Genomic DNA, 7,590 nt, shown 5'->3' with positions numbered 1-7,590 from the left:
CCGACCCGGCTCGGCTCGGCTCGGCTCAACCCAACCCGGCTCGGCTCGACTCGGCTCAACCCGACCCGGCTCGGCTCGACTCGGCTCAACCCGACGCGGCTCGGCTCGGCTCGGCTCAACCCGACGCGGCTCGGCTCGACTCGGCTCAACCCGACCCGGCTCGACTCGGCTCGGCTCAACCCGACCCGGCTCGGCTCGACTCGGCTCAACCCGACGCGGCTCGGCTCGGCTCGGCTCAACCCGACCCGGCTCGGCTCGACTCGGCTCAACCCGACCCGGCTCGGCTCGGCTCGGCTCAACCCGACCCGGCTCGGCTCGACTCGGCTCGGCTCGGCTGAGCGGGGCTCAGCCCGCGGCGCCGCCCCCCGGGGCCGGTGGGGAGCGGGGGCGCGGCCAGTGCGGGTGGGGAGGGGGGGGGGGCTGGGGAGGAGGGGGAGGTATCCTTGCCCCCCCCCCTTTTTTGGGGGGGAAGGGGATGGGGGGGTCCGTATGGGGTGGGGGGGGGCACGGTAGGGGGCGGAGGGGGATTGGGGTGACCTTTGGGGGGGGGGCAGAGGAAAAAGGGGTGGGGGGTTTTGGGGTGGGGGGAGGAGGAGGAGGAGGAGGAGGAAGAAAAGAGGCTGCTGTGCTGCCCGGCCTCATCCCAAAGACAACGACACCCCACGGGGTTGCCCGTAACCCCCCCCCCAGTCAAAGTGCCAGCCGGGGGACCCCCCCCTTCAGTGAACCCCAAAAAGCAGCTTAACACCCCCCCCATCCCACGGGGAAACGGGGCTGCTCGGAGGGGGGTACAGCCTCACCATCACGGCCCCCAACAGCCGGGTGCGCTGGCCGAGGTGGGTGACACTTTTGGGGGTGCTGGGGCCACCAGTGGCCTTAAACTCGGGGGGGGGGGGGCGGGGGGGACAACGACACACAAGCACCAGCGAGCGGTGCTGTTGAATTCATAATTAGCAATTAGCCACTTAATTAATGCGCTGGGGCTGATGTGTGAAGCAATGCGCCTCCTCCAGCTGGCCCCTTGTTTGGGGGGGGGGAGTCGCTATTGGGGAGGGGGCGTTATGGGGGAGGGGGGACTAACAATCTCCTTGGGATAGGACAAAGGTGGGGGGGAAAAGTGGGGGTCGGGAGTTTGGGGAGCCCCAGGGGTGGGGGGCTGGATGGGGCTGCTCGGGGAGGAGAGAGGAGTGGGGTGGGGAACGGGCGAGCAGGGGGGGAACATCTGCCTGCACATCTGGGGGGCGATGAGCAGGGTGAGCGGGAGAAGGGGCCTCACATCTGGACGCACAGCAGCAGGTGAAACGGGCCTTTGCACATCGGGGGGGGGCGAATGAGCCCCTGAGGAGGTTCACATCTGGAGGGCTCTTGGGGCCACAGCTGGGGGGGGCTTTTTCATGCACACCTGGGGCACCAAGGGTCTCCGGGATGTTCACATCTGGGAGGACGGGGTGGTCCGGGGCATGCGTGCGCATTGAGGCAAACATCTGGACGGCTCGGGTCACAGCTGGAGGGGTCCCTGGGGTCACAGCTGGGCACACATCTGACGGCACAGGGATGCCGGAGCACACCTGGAGAGCCGGGTGGTTTGCATTTGTGCACATCTGGAGGGACAAGCAGGAGGTAGGCAAGCTCACATCTGGGCACACATCTGGAGAGCTCGCACCAGCATGCTCTCCCCCATCCCCAGAGCTGTGCTGGGGCCACAGGCAGGCGCACATCTGGCCTCCTGCCCACATCTGGGGCAGCTCAGCCTCACCAGCATCCTCCGGGCTCTCCCATCTCCTACCAAATCTGCCGGATCCCGGTGCTGCCAGCGATGGCAAAGCTCCTACCCGGGCGTTGGCGGGGGGACGACAATGCATTATTCATCCGTCCCTCTCGTAGCCAGGCACGGAGAAAATAAATAAATATTAATTTAATAGGACCACAAAGCTTTTCCGTTTCTCCTGCTGGGGATGCGGCAGCCTGAGGATTTCCCGGCAGGATCAAAAAAAAAAAGGAGAAATAAATTATCCACAGAATAACAAGTTTACCCAACAATTATCCAAATAATTCTCCAAGGTGGGAATTGAAGGTGATGCTGGAATATTAAATGCTGTGGTATTTCCCCCCCCCCCCCCTCCTTTTGGGTGTCCCCAAAAAGCCGAGCCTTGGGGATGGGGCATCTCTGACCTGGGAATAGGGGATGGAAAGGGATGTTAATCCCTGGAGAAATTTTGGGCCTCTTTTCATGGAGTGCTTGGAAGAGAAGAGTTTTCAATGGGAATCCTGGAGTTTTTTTCAGAGCCCCAGGGATTAAAACACCTCTGTATTAATCCCTCTATGAGGCCTGAGGCTGCAGCAATGGGCTCCCGGGGCTGGCACGCGTGCATCCATTGCCGCTACCTCCTCCAAGACGGCTTGGGATGGGGAAAGGAGACAAAGGAGCTGCCTCATCCCGACAGATAATCCCCCCCCCCCCGCCCCGATTCATCCCTGTTAATCAGCTAGGCAAACAGCGAGCGCAGGGGCATCGCCTCCTTGTTAGCAGATTTATTACCGCTGCCGGGGCGTTTAATTGCCCTTTTATTCGGCGATTAGTTGATGTTTGCGCAGGCTTTGCCCAAACCTCTCGCTGCCGTGGCCCAAAATCACCTCCCGAATTTTTTTGGCTGGGGGGAGGCTTCCCCCGTACTTTGTTATCCTCGTTATTCCTCCTTATTTTTGCTGCCTCTTTATTTTTCCCACCCCTCCATGGCATCACCGGGCAGCATCGGGGTGGGGAAACTGAGGCACGAAGGACTTGGCAGTAATGACGAGCAACAAAATATTTGTATGGGCAAATGAGCGGCTGGGACCCCCCCCACACTGATGCCGGGGGGGGGGGGTAAATCCCTCGCAGCCCCATTATTAACATACCCCCCGGGAGCCCCCCACCCAGAGCTGGGCGGTTTGCCGGAAAATGTGGCTTTTTGAATATTTATAGAGGTTGTGGTGAGGCACATGGGGGGGGGGGAGGAGGCGGGGGAGAGATGGGCTGCCTGGTGGGGGGTCAGTCTGGAGAGGAGCGATGCTGGGGTGCTGGGGGGGGCAGTGGGGTGCTGGAGGGGATGATGCTTGAATGGTTTAGGGGATGATAGTGGGATGTTTTGGGGGATGATACTGGGATGCTGGAGGGGGTGGCACTGGGATGCTGTAGGGGATGATACTGGGATGCTGGATGGGATGGCACTGGGATGCTGGAGGGGATGATACTGGGATGCTGGAGGGGGTGGCACTGGGATGCTGGAGGGGATGGCACTGGGATGCTGGAGGGGATGATACTGGGATGCTGGAGGGGATGGTACTGGGATGCTGGAGGGGATGGTACTGGGGTGCTGGAGGGGGAGGCACTGGGATGCTGGAGGGGATGATACTGGGATGCTGGAGGGGATGGTACTGGGATGCTGGAGGGGATGGTACTGGGGTGCTGGAGGGGGAGGCACTGGGATGCTGGAGGGGATGGCACTGGGATGCTGGAGGGGATGATACTGGGATGCTGTAGGGGGAGGCACTGGGATCCTTTTGGGGATGATGCTGGCATGCCCTAAGGAATGATGCTGGGATGTTTTCAGGGAGCATACTGGGATCTCTTAGTGGATGACGCTGGGATGCTTTAGGGTACGATGCTGGGATGCCAGGAGTAATTGGAGGATGATAGTGAGATGCTTTAGGGGAGGGCACTGGGGTGTTTAGGTGAGTGTACTGGGATACTTGAGAGGATGACAGTGGGATGCTTTAGGGGATGATGCTGGGATGCTTTAGGGGATGATGCTGGGATGTATTAGAGGATGATGCCAGGAAGCTTTAGAGGAGCGTACTGGGATGCTTTAGGGGATGATACTGGGATGCTTTAGGGGACGATGCCGGGATGTTTCAGGGGATGATGCTGGGATGCAGTAAGGGATAACCAGAGTCGTTTTAAGGGAGCGCATGGGCATGCTGTAGGGGATGATGCCGGGATGCAGTAAGGGATAACCAGAGTCGTTTTAGGGGAGCGCACTGGCATGCCTTAGGGGATGATGCCGAGATGCTTTAGGTGAGCAGATCGAGATGCTTTAGGGGATGGCCCGGAGGTGCTCTGTGGGATGGCATGGGGACGCCGCAGAGGACGGGTGTCAGGCTGTCTTCCCTGCACGCCTGGCAGACGCAGGAGGCCGGTGGGTTGAGGTCTCCTCGCAGGGCGTCCCAGCTCGCCTCATTACCGCCGGCTTTGGGAAGCCGGAGCCCATGTGTTCTCGAAACGAGCAACTCGGGGTATATTAACATCCCATTTCCACCTCTTTAATATAGAGTTTGTCTAGATCATTTATCAGCCAAGCCTCCCTTCAGGGCCGGGGGAAGCCGGGCAGAGCTCAGCAGCTGGGTCACGGCGAGAGGCGAGGGATGTTCGTCCCCGAAGGAAGACGACTCCGAGTTTAACAGGTAGTGGCTCATGTGCGAATCGCTAGTTTGGGACCGGCACATCATTGGGAAAGGCTCTATCAAAGCTGGGCTTAATTGGGTGGAAGGCTTGTTTGCATGGCTGCTAATGGGGGATCAGAGGGCCGGGGACCCAGCGCTGACGGCCCTACAAAGGCAAGCAATTACTTGCTTGTCTGCATTATGTATTAACCCATCTGGGGCCGGGATATTGGCTTTGAAAGGGAGACAAAGGCGGAGGCGTGACGATATTCCCCACACCGAATTAGCCCGCCTGGGTCCCCTTTGTGCAGCGGACAGGGCAGCTGGATACGGGATGCAGCCCCTGAGGATGCTGATGGGTACCAGGGCATGGTAGCAGGGCGCTGCCTCGGTCCACATCCCCGCATCCTCCTAAATATTGCATCGAGCATCTTTTCTCACCTTTCATCGGTCGCCGCGCTTTCCTGCCCATGGCCACATCTCAGGATGATTACAGCTTTGGCTTTAATTAGCCACCATCACCATTAATAAGTTTATACTTCTTTTTGGCGGCGTATTTTGACGATGGGAGGTTAATTATGAATGGGTCAGTAAATTGCAGTAAACACTAGTCTATATCTAATGACTTGTCCACTTGGCTTTTTGGCTAATCGTTGATTATCTTCATTGAATTGGAAGGCTGGCTCAAGCAAGGTGGTGGGGGAGCGTTGGGGAGCAGGGGGATGTTTCCCCACTGCTGCCCCGAGCTGCTTGTCACACCATCCGTGCATCTCTGCGGAGCTGAGGATGGCCACAATTCATTGCATGGGTGAGCCTGTACTGAAAACAGCCACGATTCATTGCACGGGGTGATTCCAGCTGAGAACAGCCACAGCTCATTGCACAGGTGAGCCCCAGTTGAGAACAGCCACAACTCATTGCATAGGGTGATGCTAGCGGAGAAGAGACACAACTCATTGCACAGGTGAGCCCCGGCTGAGAACAGCCACAATTCACTGTGTGGGTGAGCCCCACTGAGAGCAGCCACAACCACTCGAAGCAACCCACTGCAGGGAGGCTGAGAACAGGCACAACTCACTCCAGGAATGACTCCCGGAGGCGTTCGGCGGGTTGGGGGGGGGGACCCACGAGCCCCCCGCCGCCGTGTCATTAGCAAGCGGTCAAATGGCCCTAATGGGGACGCGCGGCTGCATCGCAATCAGCTGCTCTAGAGGAATAATGAATTTTTCAATCCCTAATTAACCGTTAACCTCATTTGCATTCCTCCCCCAGCTTACGGTGAGCCCCCTCTAATTGGGGCCTGATTAGCTCCCGGGCAGGGGTGTTTCCATACGGCATGGTGCCGGTGGGCTCAGGGAAGGGGGGGGGGGGGGCCTGGTGCACCCCCCCCAGGGCTTGGGGACGTGGGTGCCCAGCCGTGGGGACGCGTCCCCGTGGGCAGCTGGCTTTGGGGCCACCAGCGGTGGGCACGTCCCTTCGGGGATGTGGCAGCGGTGGGGATGTCCCTTTGGGGACACATGGCAAGGCTGTCGGTGGGTGCAGCCCTTCGGGGACAGGACAGAGGGCTGGCAGTGGGGACATCGCTTTGGGGACATCCCTTTGGGGACATGGTGGCAGTGGGTGCAGCCCTTTGGGGACAAGATGGAGGGCTAGCAGTGGGGGCATCCCTCTGGGGACACTCCAGAGGGGTGGAAGTGGGGACATCCCTTTGGGGACATCGCTTTGGGGACATGGTGGCAGTGGGTGCAGCCCTTTGGGGACAAGACGGAGGGCTAGCAGTGGGGGCATCCCTCTGGGGACACTCCAGAGGGGTGGAAGTGGGGACATCCCTTTGGGGACACGGCCCTGGGTGGCAGTGGGTGCAGCCCTTTGGGGACACAGTGGCAGCAGGGACATCCCTTTGGGCACACGCTGCAGGACTGGCAGCGGGGACATCGCTTTGGGGACACACCAGCAGTGGGTACCTCCCTTTGGGGACATGCCACAGGGGTGGCAGCGGGCGCATCCCTTTGGGGACAGGCTGGCAGCAGGGACATCCCTTTGGGGACACGGTGGCAGTGGGGGGACACGTCCCTTTGGGGACACTGGCTGGCATTGGGGATATCCCCCTGGGGCCAGGCAGGCGGTGACAAAAGAACCTGCCCCCCTCCCCGCTCAGGGGGGGTTATTGCCGCCCCCTCCGCTCTGCCGCCAGCCCCTAATCCCCCTAATTACAAGGGGATAATTACGGCCCCTGATTGCTCCCCGGCCGCTCTCCTGCCAGATGTGCTGCAGCAGGCAGGAGCAGGCAGCTGCCCCCCAATCCTGTCCTACCCCCCCCCCCCATTTGTTTAACCAACACTGCCCTAATTAAAGCATTTAATTAACGAGTCCCGGGTGGGTGATGCCAACTGGGGGGTCCATAGGACCCCCCCAAACCATCCTCCTTGGGGGGGTGGATTGGGTTTTTCTTTTGGGGGGGGGGCATATCCCAAATCTCATCACTGCTCGTTAGTCTTGGCTTAAGGAAGAGTTTTGGGGTGCAGCTGGGGGGCTGCCCCCCCCCTTCATTAGCTGCCTCCCAAGCTCATTAATCAAGCCCCCCCGCCCGGGCCCAACCCCGTTAATTAGGGTGCTGGCACACAAGCGGGGACCCCCTTTGTGTCGGGGTTGGGGGGCAGCAACCGGTTCGGGGGGGCCCCTCCGGCCTGTGGGGCCTGAAGGGGAAGAAGAGGCCCCGGTCCCGTCCTGTCCCCCCCCTCCAAATGAGGTGAGGTCTGGTGTTTGGGGGTGCTCAGCATTGGGGGGGGGGGTGAGGACCAATAAATGGGGGGTTCTCGATCCCAGTGGGGGGCGGAGGCTCAGGCCTGATGTCTAGGGGTGCTGAGCCCCCAAAATGGGAGGTGCTCAGCCCTAACAAATGGGGGGTGCTCAGCCCCAACAAACGGGAGGTGCTCAGCCCCAAAAATGGGGGGTGCTCAGCCCCAAAGCGTGGGGGAGGCTCAGCCCTAATGTGCGTGGGGTCCTCAGCCGCAATATGTAGGGGTGCTCAGCCCCAATGTGTGGGGGGTGCTCAGCCCTGCTGTTTCGGGGATTCTTAGCCCCGATGTTTTGGGGGTGCTCAGGCCCACGTTTGGGGGGTGCTCAGCTGCAGGGTTGAAATGCTCAGCCTCAGGCTTGGGGGTGCTG

This window comes from Buteo buteo, chromosome 9, assembly GCF_964188355.1.
Source record: "Buteo buteo chromosome 9, bButBut1.hap1.1, whole genome shotgun sequence".
NCBI classification, from domain to species: Eukaryota; Metazoa; Chordata; class Aves; order Accipitriformes; family Accipitridae; genus Buteo; species Buteo buteo.
Note: the sequence above shows the minus strand (reverse complement) of the source record.